Genomic DNA, 17932 nt, shown 5'->3' with positions numbered 1-17932 from the left:
AAAAATGAAAAGATGAATAAACAACAAGGACCATTCATAGACGGCTTTGCAATGAATTCCACCTTTCCTCGATAGAAACGTTTCGTACTCTCGCCGTACCCAAAGTTGCCTTTTGGTACAAAACAATATCTTCGAGATGAAATCCATCACCTTCGGAGATTACCACCACGAGAAGAAGAAGAAGAAGAAGAAGAAGAAGAAGAAGAAGAAGAAGAAGAAGAAGAAGAAGGGGGAGGGGAGGAGGAGGAGGAGGAGGAGGAGGAGGAGGAGGAGGAGCTATGAAAATGAAACGAGAGAAGAAACATTGGGGGTTTTTATGTTACGAGAGCATCAGTCTCGTGTCAAGCTTTTGAAAGGCACACGAGTATAATAGGCTTCACGTACAGCAGGTCGATCATATGCCACTACTAGTAAGCTGCATTTGATCTACATTGATAATAGAACATAATATACAATTTAAGCCGAAGGGCAAGCCCTGGGACCTAAGAGAGGTCATTAAGCCCTGAAAGGAAAACTCGGAGTATAAGGTTACAAAGGTGTAGAGGAGGGAAACCTTGCAGCTGCACTAAGAAACAAGTGTCAGAAGAAGGTGGAAAGTAAGACAGAAGAAAGAATATGAATGGAGGTTCAGTAAAAGGAATGAAAAGGGTTGTAGCTAGGGGCCAAAGGGACGCTGCAAAGAACCTCAAGTGACGGCTACAATGCACCGCACGTGAGGTGCACTGACGGCACTCCCCCCCTCCCCCCTGCCCCCACGGGTTACATTGATGTTAATTTCCCTTGAGCTTTCAATACCTTTTGGTCTTTCACGGGCTTTCAACTTTTTCTCCTTCCTCAGGTACAAAAGTACTTAGGTTCCAACTTCTTTTACGACTTGTGTGAATCAAATGGCCTGTCATTTGAGAGAGACTGGGATTCGATCCCGATGTGAGTCAGAAATTTATGCACATACATACATACATACATACATACATACATACATACATACATACATACATATATATATATAATATATATACAGTATATAATTCAAGTATTTTTAAAGACTCAACACAATTCCGAAACTTGCTATTCCATAAAGTCTACGATCCAGAAAAGATAGCGGTCACGTGACTGGGCATCAATAAGAAAAACTACAAGAAAAATGAAAGTCAAATCACCAACTCAAAACACAAGAAAAACACAATTTCAGGCATATAAAAGCAATGTTTATTGGTGAACCTTTTAAGTTGGTATCACCAGGCCTAAAGAGCACGCATTTATCGCTGACCTAGACACCTTGTCTGACCTCGTTTAAGTCTGACGATATTTCTCTTTGATCGGGCTTTGTAAAGTTAGTTTTTACGTCAGGTTGCTAATTTTGGCGTCGATTTAAAGCTGGATAGTTGTAATTTATCGTAGTAAACGCACAGAAGCACAATAAGAAAAACAAAATGTATAAAGGGTCAGCTGAAGTTTGCTGAGAACAATAATTTCTACACTGTCAAAAAATAATTGGCCGAAATACATGTAATGTATTAGCAATATCATTGCACCATGTAAAGCTATATAAATTACCTTTCCATTAATATATAGTATAATGAATTTATGACAGGTATGAAGCATGACAGAGCATACAAAAATTTTTTAAATATATATTGTTAATTCTATATAAAGAATTTGCTTAACAATATGTTTCTTTGATTAGTATGAATCAAGTTGCTGTCATACTGATTTCGGTGTCATATTAAAGTTGAACAGTCCGGTCGATCTCAGTATGCTGAAGAAGCAAAATATAAAATATAAAAGATCAAGAGACAGAGTTGATGTTATTTGAAAGCAAACATTTCCCTACTGTGACTGAATATAATCACGGATATAGCTTTTCTCACCAAGCAAAATTACGCTAAATTGACTTAACAATTTACTTTCTTTTATTAATGATAATGTGTTACCGTCAATTTAGATACTGTGTAACTTTCATCGAGTAGCAATGAAAAACTGGTAAAAATGCCATTGCATATGTCATGACTGACTGACCTGCTACTGAAGTTAATAATGACTACTACTGACAAACACGGTCTCTGTAAACTGCACGCAAGTGACCCAAAACAAACAGCAACTAAGAAATAATAATAATAATAATAATAATAATAATAATAATAATAATAATAATAATAATAATAATAATAATAATAATAATAATAATCAGTTTTATTCAGTATAACAACTCCTCTACCTTTATCCGGCCTGGTAACATGTAAAAATTTTTACGCAGTTTTTTTAAAACTGGGTAGTAATAATAATAATAATAATAATAATAATAATAATAATAATAATAATAATAATAATAATAATAATAGAAGTAGTAGTGTATCAAGGAACCCCTATACCGAGGCTATAATATATCGAGAATTAAAAGCCATAGTAATGTTAAGAATAGTTATGCACAGAGTCTCTCCTTATCAATTTTAACTCGATGCATAAATATTTTTAACACTAATGTGTTTTCTAATTCTCAATAGTAGTAGTAGTAGTAGTAGCAGTAGTAGTGAAAGACGTTTGAGAACCAATAAGCTCAGGGTAAAAAAAAAAAAAAAAATTTAAAATACAATCTCTGGAAGGTGCCAATACGTGACCCGAGGATTTGAACTCTGACCTTTACGTTCATGTTTAGTCAATGAGGGATAAATTCTCCCCTTTTCTCTGTCATGATGATATATATTAAAAGTAGGACTCCGGGGTCCTTTTTCGTTGAAGGAGTTGAAGAAACGATTCTTCACGAGAGAGAGAGAGAGAGAGAGAGAGAGAGAGAGAGAGAGAGAGAGAGAGAGAGAGAGAGAGAGAGAGAGGTGACAAACAAGGTGGTTTCGAACGTTGGGAAGAAACGTTTACAGGTCGATAACCATCAACAATCCGTAGAGAGAGAGAGAGAGAGAGAGAGAGAGAGAGAGAGAGAGAGAGAGAGAGAGAAAAGGTGGTTTGAACAACTGATGATAAACGCACGAAGGATTAAAGGGGGGCAAGAGACAAGCAAATAAGCTTTGGGGTTGGTAGGAATCTACCCGTGGACCTGTCCTATCTCCTACTCTCCCCTATCCTATCGGGGGCCAGAAGTCCCCAAATCTCCCCCCCGCCAACACCCTCTCTCTTCCGCCTCCCCCCAAAAGTGATCATGGGGGTGTCCTATCCTAAAGTTGAACTGACGGTTCCTTTCGGGAGCTTCGAGCCCGCGTTCGTTCTCTCTCTCTCTCTCTCTCTCTCTCTCTCCACGCTCCTGTCTACTACTCCTACGCGTCCCTTTCAATCAGACCTCCTTTTCATCCAAACGAGTCCTTTGTAGGATCCTTTTGTTTTAAGGTACTTCAAGCAAGAAGGGGTTTTAATGTGCTTCCTGTATCTTGTCTTTATCGAATAATCCTATTCTCCTCTTTATTCTATTTTAGTCTTTATTCCTCTTACGTGTCTATTCATTCACGCAAGACACTTTTTAGTCGTTGGGTCGCCACCCGCCTCCCCCCCCCTCTCTCTTTGTCCAAATCCTTCCAGTGGCCCAACTTTCACTTTCACTCTCTCTCTCTCTCTCTCTCTGTATCCCAATCCTTCCGGTGGCCCCACTTTCACACACTCTCTCTCTCTCTCCCCCTCTCTCTCTTTTACGGAAGCTTTCCTTCCCCTTTTCCTCTAATCTCTCTTCTATTAATATACCTCTCTTCTCTTTTATTCCATCTCCTTTCCGTTATTTATTTTCTTTTACCTGTTTCCATAAATACATCCGCTTGAATCATCTTTTCCTCCTTTGACTTTTTCCTCTAATCTCTCCTCTATTATACACCTCTCTTTTTCTTTCATTCCATTTCCTTTACGTCATTTTCTTATACCTCCGTTTCCACATATCCATCGACTTGAATTATCTTTCTCTCCTTTGCTTTGTGGTTATTTGTCTTTTCCGTCTTTCCTTTTCGTTCCAGGTCAATTCATTATTTCATTTCTGTATTAATATAATCTTTCCTTTAAAGTCTTACTTAGTCTTTTATACGAATTAGTTCCCAAAACTTCTACATTTCTCGTAGTATATTTTAAATCTTGGTTGCGACTCTTTTCCTACGAAAACATTCTTAAGACATGCCTGCTTTTTCTACATTTCACTTTGATGGTGCGAGTTTTAACTCTCTCTCTCTCTCTCTCTCTCTCCACTTATTTTTAGCTCATTTCTTCACATCTCCTAATTCTCTAAGTCACTAGCATTGCGTGTATCCACTTTTGAATTCATATTCCTCTCTCTCTCTCTCTCTCTCTCTCTCTCTCTCTCTCTCTCTCTCTCCTCATACGTACAGTACGTCTCTTGTTGATACCCACACTTTGAGGATTAGAAATGAGTACCATGAACATGACGTTAGAATCTCTCTCTCTCTCTCGTACCTTATTTTCTTCCACGATGATTTAGTATCACCTGACTTTTTCATCTCAACAAATTCGACGTTTATTTTCCACCACGATTTCACACCTGGCCGAGTTCCCCGATCTTTTCAGATTTATTGTAGCTCCCGAGTTCTCTGTTACCTTATATATTTATGTATTTAAGCCTGTATTTCATGCTAAGCACCTCCTGGGGTCTCAGACTCGTATAAATCTTGTAATTCTTTCAGGGCTCGTATCTCTAAATTTCTCTTCTGCACTGAGAACAGGATTCAAGAGACTGCGGGGTAAGATCTGGGCCTTAAGAGTTTTATGGATCTTACGAGAATCCTTGCAATTTTAGGGTAAGATCTGAGCCTTAAGAGTTTTACGGATCTTACGAGAATCCCTGGAATTTTAGGGTAAGGTCTGAGCCTTATGGATCTTACGAGAATACTCGGAATTTCAGGGTAAGATCTGAGCCTTAAAAGTTTTATGGATCTCACGCGAATCCTTGGAACTTCTGAGTACGATCTGAACCTTATGGATCTTACGAGAAGCCTTGGGGTTTCAGGATAAGATCAGAGCATTAAAACTTTTACCGATCTTAAGAGGATAATTGGAACTTCAGGGTAAGATCTGAGCCTTAAAAGGTTTAGAATCTTACGAGAATCCTTAGAAATTTAGGGTAAGATCTGAGCCTTATGGATCTTACGAGAATCTTTGCAACTTCAGGGTAAGATCTGAACCTTGAAAGATTTAGACTCTTAAGAGAATCCTTGCAACTTCAGGGTAAGATCTGAACCTTAAAAGTTTTATGGATCTTACAAGAATCCTTGGAATTTCAGGGTAAGATCAGAGCAAATAAGACTGAATAAAAATCCCCACATACACTGGAATACAAAATTGAGGCCAAAGCCCAAGATGAAGAAAGAGAACACGAACGGAAGTACAGTAAAAGGAATGAAAGGGGTTGTAGCAGCTAGGGGCCGAAGGGACGCTGCAAAGAGCCTCAGAAAAGTAATGCCTACAGTGCACCGCGTGAGGTACACTGACGGCACTACGCCCCCTGACTTTAACGCGTTGGGGAAACTCCTACTAAACCGAATATTCACTCTCCCTCCTCCGACTGATTTACAATTCCAATTGCAAAAGAGAGAAGCAGGATCACTGACGAAGGATTCTCCTCTCTCCAGGAGTCCTTCAAAGGAGGAAAATTGCCAGGCGCGTCCTTCGGAGGAGGGATATTACCCATGGGAGGAACTTTTCGAGGAATTCATCAAGACAAAAAGAGTTTTCCGGAATCTAAACAAGCGGCGTAGAGAATGAGGCTTGCAAGACAAAGGCGTTCGTTTACTTTGCAATCTTGGGGGGGAGAGGAGGGGAAGGGTATAAACGCTTTGGATATCTTGCTGTTTCTCTCTTTATATATATATATGTATATGTATATGTATACTGTATATATATATATATATATATATATATATATATATATATATATATATATACAGTATATATATTATATAATATATATATTATGTATATCATATATATATATATATATATATATATATATATATATATATATATATATATATATATATAGAGAGAGAGAGAGAGAGAGAGAGAGAGAGAGAGAGAGAGAGAGAGAGAGAGAGAGTAATTCCCTAAATTTGTAACTTAAAGCACTAAGTACATTAACATTAAAAACAAAGGCAAAGTTATGAGTGGACTGACGGGAAGCTTGAATTTCCATATATTAGCCAAAGTAACTGCCTTGATAACAGCTAAGGTATTATTATTATTATTATTATTATTATTATTATTATTATTATTATCATAAATCAGTCTAAGAGACAAACAAGCCATAGTTTTACACTCTCAGAAGGTTCCCTCGAGAATGACCTGCTCTTTGCCAAAAGTTGAAAATTAGAACGCTGCCAATTTCAAGAACTTAAACATCCAAGTGAGAGAAGAATTCCAAGAGCTTGAACATCTAAGTAAGAAAAGTTCGAAGGGGACGGCTGGGAAGTAAAAGACAGGTTGCAATGCAGTTGCAGCCCAAAAAGACACCGCACAGAACCTCTGGTGTCATCTGCAATGCGCCAATCAAGGACAACTGCCAGTTGGTCCTCACACAAGGTTGGCCATGTTGCAGAGCTTCTGAGGTGCACTGCAGAGCTTCTGAGGGGCACTGTAGAGCTTCTGGGGTGCACTGCAGAGCTTCTGAGGTGCACTGCAGAGCTTCTGAGGTGCACTGCAGAGATTCTGAGGTGCACTGCAGAGCTTCTGATGTGTTCTGAGGTGCACTGCAGAGCTTCTCGTTTGCAGGATAACTTCGGATATGGACAGTAAGTCCAGAATAGAACAGAAAATAAAAATTTAGGACGAAGGCCAAGCGCTGGGACCTATGGTGAGGTCATTCAGCGCTGAAATGAAAACTGAGAATAAAAGGCCACAAAGGTGTAACAAACCCTCGCAGCTGCACCATGAAACAATTGCTACAATAGAAGAGGGTGGAGGAAAGAATATGACTGGAGTGACAGTAAAAGGAATGAAAAGGGTTGCAGCTAGGAGCCAAAGGGACGCTGCAAAGAACCTGAAGTAATGCCTACAGTGCACCGCGCGTGAGGTGCGCTGACGGCACTAACCCCCCCTACGGGAATTAAGATGAGTAATAATCGGGAAGGTATTTAACAAGTAAAAAATGCGCCGAAGTTTCTTCCGCGCAATCGAGTTTTCTGTACAGCGTACAATCAAGGCCACCGGAAATAGATCTATGTTTAGGTGGCCTCGGTATAACGCTGTATGACCCGCGGCCCATGAAAATTTAACCACGGCCCGGTGGTGGCCTGACCTAAATCGTTTCCAGACGCATGATCATGGCTACATTTAACCTTAAATAAAATAAAAACTACTGAGGCTAGAGGGCTACAATTTGGTATGTTTGATGATTGGACGAAGGATGATCAACATACCAGCTTTCAGCCCTCTAGCCTTGGTAGTTTTTAAGATCTGAGGGCGGACAGAAAAAGTGCGAACGGACAGACAAAGCCGGCACAATGGTTTTCTTTTACAGAAAACTAAAAAGGGGTGTTCTATTTCACGGAGAAATTAAAAAATACGCAAACATTTCCTCGCATTAGTTTCTGAATACCATGGACTATTTTCGCTCAAGTTATTCAATCTGAAATGCATCAATAAAAGCCTCTTATAGAAATGTCTACAATTCAAGCCTTAAACAACAGAAACATAATTAATAAACTTAATATACACTGAATAAAGATCTGTTAGCAATTTAAGATAAAAGTGAGAACGACACACATTTAAAAATAAAACAGTTTCATATAAAGTATTAAGATACCTTCACAATTTAGATAAAACTGAGAATGATAACATATTTAAAAATGAAAGTTTTATCTAAATCATTAAGAAACTTCACCAATTTAGATAACGCTAAGAACGAAACGCAAGCAGCAATTACAGAAGAGAATAAAATAGAATATAGAATTTAGGACAAAGGCCAAGCACTGGGACCTGTGAGGTCCTTCAGCGCTGAAAGGGAAACTGAATATGAAACAATTATAAAATAAAACACGAATGGCAACATGCTTTAATTAATGATTGTCTTGTCAGTGAAAATTTAATTAAAATAATCTAATTACATTATAAGCTTCCTTACCCAAGTAGGACAGAATTCAACAAGCGTTAATACCCAAGAGTTAAAAGACCTCATTTATTCTCATACTTAAATCTCCCGGACAGACATCCGACTATAAACAATGTCGAGAGGGGAAATTTGATTTCACGAAATTCTCCCGTTTCATTTCCACCCCTTCACAGCTCTCCCGTCTCATTTCCAGCCCTTCACAGCTCTGAGTTATTGAGGTTTATCATCGTTTTTCCTTTTTAGTGTCTTTATCAGATTCCTGTCTCTAAATTTACAGTCGTTTCCCCATAAACGGTCATCCAAGGTGTCGAAATAAAAAGATAAATGAAATATATTAATAGGAAAATGGCTCCCTTTTCAATATATATAGCTCATTTTATTAAATGCTATCACTAACCTCATTTTACAGTCACAATAATCATACTTAAATATTTCGACCTAACTGATCCGAGCCAGGTCAGTGAAGGGGGGGAGAAGGGTTTTAAATTATCGCTTTCATAACTAACACAGACCCCTTCCAATTGATGTATTCAATAACTACGTACCAAAATACTGGGCTTTTCATTGTATATATTCAGTGACTATGTACCATAAGGTATATTTTTTAAAGTAATCTACGCACTGAGACCTTTTATATGAAATGCACAGTGGGTATCTTTTTTTTTATTTCCATTCTGAAGAAAGACGTTGACTTTTTCAACATCATAACTCTGAACGCATTACTATGCATTGAGAATGCAGTCCTTGGGTTCACACTTAAGGAACAAATGATGCACAGGTAAGGAAGAGTATGCACAGAAAAGTTAAGTATACCTTAGTTTAACCAGACCACTGAGCTGGTTAACAGCTCTCCTAGGGCTGGCCCGAAGGATTAGACTTATTTTACGTGGCTAAGAACCAATTGGTTACCTAGCAACCGGACCTACAGCTTATTGTGGAATCCGAACCACATTATACTGAGAAATGAATTTCTATCACCAGAAATAAATTCCTCTAATTCTTCACTGGCCAACTGGAGAATCGAACGCGGGCCCAGCAGAGTGCTGGCCGAGAACTATACCGACTAGTCCAACGAGGAACTAGTATGCACAGAATCAACGCTACATGATCATATACGAACTGGAACTGGAATGAAAAATTTAGGCCAGAGTCCAAGCGCTGGGACCTACGAGGTCATTCAGCACTGACAATAATGTTGAAACAATTGTTAGGAGAGGGTGGAAAGCAACATGGAAGAAAGAGAATATGAACGGAGGTACAGTCAAAGGAATGAATAGGGGTTGCAACTAGGGGCCGAAGGGACGATGCAAAGAACCCCAAGGACCTACAGTGCACCGCGTGAGGCACACTGACGGAACTAACGCCACCCCCTCCCCCTACGGGAAACTTGATCATATAGGCCTAGTTCAGGCGTGGACACGGATACTGACACCTAATTATATATGTACGTATATATATATATATACACACACATACAATACACACATATATACATATACATATATATATATATATATATATATATATATATATATATATATATATATATATATATATATATATATATATATATATATATATATATATATCTTCTGCACTAAAATATCTACCACAGCCTCATGACTGCCAAACATAGCCAGAATGATCTGAATCACAGAGGAAAAATGTTTAAGGTTAAGGAACAGATGACGTTAAAGATTACGAATGATAGTTTTTTTTTTAAAGTAAGTTTGAGAACATACTTATACAACATGAATTCACTCCCAGGGTGCCTGGAGTGAGGTTTACGATCAGTTACTGCTGCAGTGTGGGGTCTGCGGCGGGAGGGTGAAACCAACATTCTTTGGAAGCTTGAATTTTTCAAGTCAGTGGCCCCTTTGGTGTGCTTGTACCCTGTGAATAGGTTTCATCTACTGAAATAATAATAATAATAATAATAATAATAATAATAATAATAATAATAATAATAATAATAATAATAATAATAATAATAAATATCTCATTATAGGCCATCCCGTTTCTTTATCACAATAGGATAGTATACATTTTGGTGAAGAAAAGATCACCAGCGCTTATCACTTTTATCACGCCGTCTCTCTATCCACAGCTGCGATCTACAACTGTCGACTAACAACAAAGTACCTTATTCACTACTTATGTTAAGAACACCATTCTGGAATTTCAATGAGAGTCCCAATACAGTTCCTTTCCTCACGCCACTCGGAGGAGAGAGAGAGAGAGAGAGAGAGAGAGAGAGAGAGAGAGAGAGAGAGAGAGAGAGAGAGAGAGAGATCTGAAAGAAGAGTAATGTTAGCGAAATGATCATCCTTATACAAATAAAAAAAACACACACACACATATATATATATATATATATATATATATATATATATATATATATATATATATATATATATATATATATATATATATATATATATTTCACTGACATCATCTTTCACTGAGTACCAAAAATTTCCCTAATACCTTATTTACAACTGCTCAAACGAATATCAACCCTTACCCCCACCCAGGAAAGTAAAAAAAACTAACATAACCTAACATGACAAATACTAAATTTATCATCCTTAACATGACAGAAAATCAAAATATAAAAAAAAATAAAAATAGCAAGTTCTGGCTCATTTCCATATGACTGGGGTCTCTCCCGAATCCTGGAAGCCATCCACACTTAATGACAGGAAATTTCTGAGCCATTAGAGTACTTAATGGCTCTGAAGCGCCCAAGAGTGATTAACAGCATCGTAACGGAGATTCTGACAGGCCAGAACTAGGATCTGACAAGCCGTAGAAAGTAATAGCAGAAGTGTGATGTCCTTGGCTTTGCCAGAAATGAAATCTGACAAACCGTACAAAGTGTAATGATAAAATTGTGTGGTGTCCTTGGCTTTGCTTAAGTAGGGCACAATAGAGGCAGTCTTCCGTCTGAGAGAGAGAGAGAGAGAGAGAGAGAGAGAGAGAGAGAGAGAGAGAGAGAGAGAGAGAGAGAGAGAGAGATGTACAAAACCGAGTTAGATCCACAAGGCTAAATTTATCAAAAACTTGACAAAAAATATCTAAGCTTATACAGCAACATTCTGTTAAATGACAGAATGAAATTTAATCACAAATATTCTGTTTAGCAAACTTACCTTTCGCCTTGAAATCTGACACCAAAACCTGAAAATAAAAATAGGAAAAATGACAAAATATCCCTCCATTAAAAAATTTCTTCAAATTAACAAACAGTGCAAAAATACATCGATAAAAAAAGCCACATTGAAACGCTAAAATTCCTGCAAACATGGCTAAAGAATCGAGAACGTTTGTATAACCGACTGGACTTTTTCCTTGACTCCCAACTTTCTTTATCTTTGAAAATAATGGATGTGAAGTCGGGAGATTCAATTGCGCCATCTTTCTCTCTGCATCGGCCCCCCCGCCACACAAAAAGAAAAAAAAAACGCCGTCGATTAGGAGCAAACAACGGTTTCCAATCTCAGAATCCTTTCCTCTAAATTCTTGCTTTTAACGACGACTTTCCTTCAGTAGATATTTGGGAAATAATCCATCAGTCTCTTGGCTTTTCCATTTTTTTCTCGTATTTAAGTTGGGCTGATTTTCCTTTTCACTTAATACAGTTTATCTAACATATATTCATATTTTTGCGACATATTTTAGCTCGGATTACTTTTAACTTCACTGGTGCTAAGAAAGTTTATTTACTCCTTTCCCTAAAAGAGAAAAACAAGGACAAGAAAAAATAAATTAATAAGAAAGGCGAGGCAGCAAAAACGCTTGATAAATTGAGCAACAGATGGCGTTCAGACTAAAAAAAAAGGGACTAGGGAAAAATCTGCTCAGAGAGAGAGAGAGAGAGAGAGAGAGAGAGAGAGAGAGAGAGAGAGAGAGAGAGAGAGAGAGAGAGAAAGGTGCTGGACAAATTCCTGGTAACAGCTTTTCAGATTCTTTGGTGCGTTAGCCTACAATTTTCCAGCTCGTCTATACCCAATCTAGGACTTTGCAAAAGCACTTGAAGCATTCCGCACCTTCGAATTACATTCCTAAAGAAACTGCAGCCACTAGTTAACGGAAAACACTTTAAAAATTATATTCTGAAATTCATTTCTAACACTGATCTACTGTATACCTAGGAGTTATTCAATAAAACCTTTTAAAATGTTCACAAACAAATACTCCTAGTACCCGCAGGTACCATACAGAAAAAAAAGTAATGCGTGAACATCCTGTCTGGACATACACATGGTCAGGACTCTGCATGTGCTAGGCAAGTGGGTAGCAGTGATCCCACCTGGTGTGCTTCAGGAGGCGCCTATGTGTATGAGCCACGGACAGTACTCTTGTCCAAGAAGACATGGCGTACCGAACACCTGCTGTCTGAATGCACACAATCTGGAGATTGCACAAAAGCCATGAGCAGTCCTACCTGAGAAGAGACTGGGAGACTTGGGATACCAAGCAACCCCATCTGCACGCACACAGTCTGTGGACCATCAACATACTGTACAAGAAGGTTACTGTGCACCCTCAGTCTGCATGCTCAAGGGACTGTGGTACACGATCAGTACTGCTGGTACCATTTGATGTATTAGGGGCCAACAGTAATCCATGCATGTAATGGGGATTTGCCCCATGGTCGTCCATTCTATGGAGTTCTCTACAGGATGGAGTTCTCATTTTCAGCGAAAACCCAACTAGTATAGGTCCGGGAGAATGGGCATGGGTGCTATTGTTCAAGTGCAACTCAGGAGCCAGTGGAAAATCATGAGCAGACTGGTGTGCAGTACAATCATTCACAAACAAGTTGCTGCAAGTACCAAAGGATATAGTAGAGATCTGCTGCATGTGATCACATTTGTATGCGTACAGTCCCGAAACCATAACAGTGGGCTCTATCTCACATGCTTTTTAAAATAACAATGGGTGATCACAATGGGAAACCACTGTATTTGGGTATGGGCAGATTTTGGGGAGGCCAGGGGTAACACATTCCCATGGGAATACCTACAAAAAGGGCAGATTATACCAAAGGATGGGTTACATAAGCTGACAAAGACTTGTTTCTTTCATGATTTTGGTGCCCTGAGGGGGGGGAGGGGGAGTAAAAGTCAACGCACGGTCAAGTAGGACCTGAGCCTTAGGTTAGGTTATGTTACAGAAATATACATTAGGATGCATCCCAGTATTTTTCTCCAGGAGTGGAAGGTTAGGTAGGGATGAATCCCTGTATTTAACTCCATAATCTATGGCATCCTAGGTCATGTTAGGAGGGGGTTTGGGGGCAATCTTCAATACAACCCTATAAATATTTAGCCTAGTCTTTCCCCAACCCATAAAATGAGGGTTTTCCGCTAAATTTCTTCTTATCGTTAGGGTTGCGGTTGGCTAACAAGTAGTAATAATTATTAGTGTTAGGTCAAACAAAAATATTGGTAGTTTGGAAGTTGAAGCCTCACAAGGAATGTGTAGGCCTATGGCATTTCCGACAACGGTGAATGTCAAATTCTTTACCTCATGAAGAACTATCAGCAAAACTAAATTTTACATTCTAACTCGACTGTAGACTTAAAAGTAACCATTACCAACTGAAGAAGTGAAATTTCTGCAGCCTACAACATAGGCTAATAGCCTAGCCTAAGCTAGGAGGTTATCTTAAGTAGGCCTATGCAGCTAGACCCATTCGAATGATTTTAAGAGCCTACATAAGAAAAATCTCTTAAAACTGGCAGAAATACCCAAACACTATAAATGGTATGGAGTTAAAATATATATCTTTTTGGGTAACTTACCTTTCGATATTCATAACCCCGACCGTCAATTAGGGTTCCTTCCTATGGGCCCTTAGGCTGCTTTTAGGCACTATATGATCCTGTTTATTATGAAATTTATATTCAAATGAATGAGGAATTAATCACCACACTTTCATTCATAAGAAACTTAGATGACATTGAAGAAAATTTTTGTTTACATTTACGAGGTTGACATTGACAATGTTGACAACTTACGTTAATGGTTCTCATGTACAGATGATTTAGTTAACAAAAATGGTTCTGTCGGTGGAAATTCTTTATTTGTAACTATAAAAGTTATAATATCTATATATCTATTTACTTTCTTCATTTACTTAGTTACAAATAGACAAGAATTCGTATTTGACTACTGTGATGACTTGAGTACTTATGAAGCAATTCTGCGTGTTCCGAAACATCACCTTATCTAGATGTTTTACTTCAGAAGGGTTCCCTTAGTAGAAAATTTTACTTAAAACAGTTTATTTGCACTTATATATGTTATTATATCTATCTATTTATTTATTTTCTTCGTTTACTTCAATCACAATAAGTAAAATTCGTATTTGATTACCGTGAAGAATTGTGTACTCATGAAGTAATTCTGCGTGTTCGAAACATTAGCTGAAAGTTCGGTCATTTTGACAAACTTCTAAGAATTTCCTATAAACGAAGCAACTGCTGTAGCCAATACCCTGATAGAAACAATACTACACATGTTTTTTTTCCTGTAACAATTATATAACACTTTCATTCTTCCTGCATACAAAAAATGACATTAAAAATGTTGCATATATTATGATTGATTTCAAATACGAGCTGTTCATTGATAGTGTTTATGCTTTAATTTATTCATTTAAGTGTTATCTGGTTATAATTGCATCACCTAATGTCATTTAAAATATCTTAAAAATGTGATAATAACAACCAACAATGTCAATGTCTCGAGTTTCCAGACATTGAATCCGCAGCAATTCAGGTCAAATGAAAACCTATCCTGTGGTATTTTGTGTCTTTTTTTTTAATAATTTGTTTTTAAATATTTAATATCATTTCCAGTTTTTGAATTATTAATTTTTTAATTGAGTATTTATACAATTAGTTATGTTAATTTCAAGTTTAATGAATTTAGTTAAAAGTTACTCCTTATCTTTCAAAATTCTTCTGTTGTTTATCTATTTACAATCGGAACTGTTTACGTTATTGTTCATCGTAGTGATTTTTGAATGAAGTTAATAGTATTTTACTTTGTTGTGATGGTTTGTGGCGTTAATTTGAGCTTGACTGAACACTGTCTGGAATAGGATTTACGAAGATATATTAAGTTGGCCTAAACGTGATTACGTCATGGTCCAGAAAAGTTTGTAAATACCCTACGTATATTTTTGTACCCATCTGTTTACTTAATTTTGCATTACAGTTTAGTTGGTTCCAGAAAGAATAAATTTTCCCATAAAGAGGAAAAAAAATTAATCTTAGTTTCTTAATTTTTCGAAGGTCACCGGTTGTTGGTCTCTCTGTGGACACGTGCAAGTAGTAGGCTACACAGAAGGAGCTAAACAATGTAAAATTGACATAATATTTCATTAATAACAGTAATTACCGTCATTCTCTTAGTAGGATGTAAAAAAAATAACTTTGAAGTCTTAGGCTGTAGTTAGGCTAGGTTACAACTCAAAGCTTGTAGGTTACTCGCCTATGTTAGGCCTGTATCCAGGGTAACGTTAAATTGAACACGTGTGCTTTAAGCATAGGCCTAGCCTATGACGTGGTTAACTTATTTGATGAAATGAAATAGTATTAAGTTTAACAATAAGCTGAACAAACCCAGCACGGCTACTAAAATTTGGGTATTATTTTATAAGTTGCCAACACACGATATGAAATTGTAACCTTCATTTTTGAAAAGAGCTCTTTATTATATATCGTTTTATTGAACCCCATAAACACTATGCGGAACGATAATTAAAAAAAATTAAATTACGACATATAAGGTAAGACAATACAGCCCCTCCCCAACCTCCATAGCTAATACGGCAGAATTCTAACCTGTAAACACCCCTAGGTTACGTTAGATTGGTATTTTTAGGTTCTTTTAGTGCCCTATCATTTCCTAGTTTTTTGCATGAAAAACCCTAAATGGTTTTTCATGCAAAAATGGCTGGCTGTAATCTTATTGGCAACTTATAAAATTTTACCAAAATTTGTGGAATAGTTTTCTGTTCATTTATTCCCACTACACTGTAGCTGAAGGCTTATAATTGTAGATAAACTGATATTCACTGCCATGCTGTCAGTAATACAACTTCATCCACGTTTTATTGCATTTTTTTTATATTAATTTCCACTTACAATTACTTTTTTTTTTCAAATGGTTAGATGGACAATGGCTTGACAGGAGACTAGCCTATGATAGGAAAGTGTTGTCTCATCCATCCCTTGGACAGCATCTATGACAAATAAAGTATATTTGAAAGAAAATTTTGTTTTGAAATTATTATAAATCTATAAAAAATATCCTATCCATCTTTTCTATGGTTACAATTACACTTTTGAATATGTCTTAAGTTTTTGCATCTATGTATATATATTTAGATTTCATGCACTATACAGCTTCAGATTTCTGAAGTATTTTGGGTTCATACTGTTTATTATCATGAGGGTCAAAATATCTATTTTAGATTTTATTTGCAATTTGATTGGTAGACAGCAGAGCTGTGTTAAATTATCTTTTTCATGAGTAAACATTTTTTCATTGAGAATCAACTTTTGATGTGAGACAGTAGAGTATTTATGAAGTAAAACCACAACTAAATCAGGCAATTTTAAAAATAAGTGGACATGCTCATTGAAGGATATAAGGTATTGCAGTACAAACATAAGAGATACTTCTGAACATGAAGAATATATATATATATATATATATATATATATATATATATATATATATATATATATATATATATATATATATATATATATATATATACATACATATATATGTAGCCTATATATATTTATATATGTATATTTTTTTGTAGTAGTCACCTTTGTAGCATTGACTTCTTTGATGTTAACTATTTCGTATTTCCTTACTTATGTTTTCAATCTTTCTTCAAAGTTCTGGATAAGTACACATAGTCATGGTGTGGTTTCCATTTATTTCAAGTGTGTACTTATCCAGATCTCTGAAGAAAGATTGAAAACAGAAGTAAGGAAGTAAATATGAAAAAGTTAGCATCAAAGAAGTCAATGCCCCAAAAACAGAAAGGGAAAAAACTCTGCCCAAAACACACACACACATATATTTATATATATATATTATATATTATGTATATATTATATTTATATATAAAACTTACATACATACATTGCGTTTGACAGGGAATCAGAGTTTTCAGGAATCCTCTGTGATATTGAGTCATAGTGTAGAGCACTGAAAATACACTCTCTTATTGATATTGCTCTGCAGCTTCCCCCCAGGGGGGCAGCTGCGATATTGCTCGCTCCCGTCATGCAGTTTCACGGTTCATGTAACAAATTCCCAATTTTTGTCAGCAGGTGGCGATAATATCATTTGATTTTTAAGCCATTCCAAACGGATATAACTCGGTAATATTAGACACATGCGCGTGTTATTATGCCTATTAAGGGAACCTGTCATCCACAAGAGCTAATTAAGGTTAATTGCATTGTCATTATTATGGCTTATTTTCGTTTCACAGATCCTGTATGTGTTTTTTTAAGCTTGGGGTTATCCACGTGTAGTTTATTGTATTTATGTGTTAGTTTAGCCTTGAAAATTGGTGTTATCTTTGTGTATGGAGCCTTAGAATATTTCTTTATGCACTGATTGGTATTGTCATTATCGATAGTTCTGGAGTATTATGCTTCCTACATTGTTATTTTTGTGAAAAATTTAAAAAGAAGTTGAAAAAAGGTAGTAATATGGTGAATATAGTCGTACATTATAATTCTTGTGAAAAATTTAGAAAGAACTTTAAACAAGTAAAAAATGCGTCAAAGCTTCTTCGGTCAATCGAGTTTTTTGTACATCGCATAATCAAGGCCACCG

At 36.7% G+C, this 17932-nt stretch overlaps 1 long non-coding RNA gene across 1 annotated transcript in view; it reads right to left on the bottom strand.

Moving 5' to 3' along the window:
- Positions 1-11616, bottom strand: part of LOC136855445 (uncharacterized) — a 56990-nt gene extending 45374 nt beyond the window's left edge. The window contains exon 1 of the long non-coding RNA XR_010858038.1: positions 11200-11616. This is a non-coding gene — a long non-coding RNA (uncharacterized lncRNA). The remainder of the gene's footprint in view (positions 1-11199) is intronic.
- Positions 11617-17932: the final 6316 nt, after the last annotated feature.

The sequence above is a fragment of the Macrobrachium rosenbergii genome, chromosome 31, assembly GCF_040412425.1.
Source record: "Macrobrachium rosenbergii isolate ZJJX-2024 chromosome 31, ASM4041242v1, whole genome shotgun sequence".
Lineage (NCBI taxonomy): Eukaryota > Metazoa > Arthropoda > Malacostraca > Decapoda > Palaemonidae > Macrobrachium > Macrobrachium rosenbergii.
This window is presented reverse-complemented; position numbering and strand designations above follow the sequence as displayed.